The 1495-nt window shown below is 42.7% G+C and overlaps 1 protein-coding gene across 3 annotated transcripts in view; it reads left to right on the plus strand.

The window, feature by feature from the left end:
• Positions 1–1209: 1209 nt before the first annotated feature.
• LOC113817755 (uncharacterized) overlaps positions 1210–1495 on the plus strand; it is an 11781-nt gene continuing 11495 nt past the window's right edge. For all 3 annotated transcript variants that reach the window (XM_070114308.1, XM_070114307.1, XM_070114306.1), the window contains exon 1: positions 1210–1495. This exon is cut by the window's right edge. The gene's annotated coding sequence lies outside the window, so the exon portion shown is untranslated.

Genomic DNA, 1495 nt, shown 5'->3' on the forward strand with positions numbered 1-1495 from the left:
GACTGGAAGGTATGGCAGAGGGGGAGGAAGCGGCAGTCTGGCCCGGGCTCTGTTCCAGGAAGGCTTGATGTCGAACGGAAGGCGGGTTCACCGTTTAGCAGTGATTGAAGCTGTGATAAGTGAGAAAACAGCTGTGCAAGTGCGGCGTTATTATTGGATTCGGATTATATAAAAAACGAGTTGTGAAGTATTTTGTTGTTGGAATTCTCTCCAGCTGATGTGATAGCTGGTTTGTGTCGGCGGCTGACTTGTAGTGTTTTCTTTTCCGTAGATTACTGCATGGCAGTGATGTACTATGATGGGAAAACCCTTGACAAGCAGTGACTTGCAATGATGGTTGAAACGTTGTATTTCTGTACAACCGGGTACAGTGTACATGGAGGTGCCTGTGTTCCATGTTCGTACAGGACAAATATTGTGCCTTATCTTAGTTCATTATTACATGCTCATATTGCCTTTCTCTTTGTGTTGCTAATATACCCTTTGTATTTGTATTTGTTCTCCCTTGACCTGACCACCTAGCCAAGTGTTGCGATCAGGTGGGCAGCAGGTTTGAGGTTGCAGCAGGCTATAGCAGAGATCGCAGGGAAAGGTCAAAGGCTTAGCAATTTATCAATGCATATGCCTCTGAGTACTGTGCACTTTTGCCATCGCTACGGCATGAGTATTACTGCACGTTTTTTTCTCTCTCTAAATGCATTCCTGATGTCGCAGGTGGCAGGACTTTAAAAAGATACAATTTGCAACGAAACAGAAACTAAGATGTACAAAGCTTTAATGAAATGAAGTGTAAACAAATTTCTCTGCAATGTAAAAAAAAAACGGTTAGTATCAAGTCCATAGACTTTATTAGCATTTTTAAATTAACTTGTTTAGATTTATAAACATGAGGACATTGTTTTGTCGGGCTGATGTATGTCGGCTCGTCTGTTACGATTGATGCCTAGTGTCTTTATCAGTCTGTTATTTTTCAGATTTCAGTCTTATCGTATTATTGAAACTGAATAAGCTACAGCTATCCATCCGTATATCTGTGATATGATTAAAGTTGATATCATACTGGACTGAAAATACACACACATCACACACACACACACACACGCACGCACGCACGCACGCACCCGCGCACCCACCCGCGCACCCACACACACACACACACACACACACACACACACACACACACACACACACACACACACACACACACACACACACACACACACACACACACACACACACACGCATATATATATGTATGTGGATATATGTATATACAGTATATATCCAATTTTCATTATTAGCTTGGAGTCACCGCTGGTACCGGTGTGGGTAGCGAGGACTCACAGAAATACCGCATGCCGCTTTCTAACCGAAATGCCTACAGAAAATATGTAGTGTAAGGGATTTTCTTCCACCTTTTGCCTCCAGAACTTCAAAGACGTGTCATGCAGTCAGGTATTTTGTAATCTGTGTTTTGGCGTCACGTAGTACCACT

Source organism: Penaeus vannamei, chromosome 35 (assembly GCF_042767895.1).
Source record: "Penaeus vannamei isolate JL-2024 chromosome 35, ASM4276789v1, whole genome shotgun sequence".
NCBI lineage: Eukaryota > Metazoa > Arthropoda > Malacostraca > Decapoda > Penaeidae > Penaeus > Penaeus vannamei.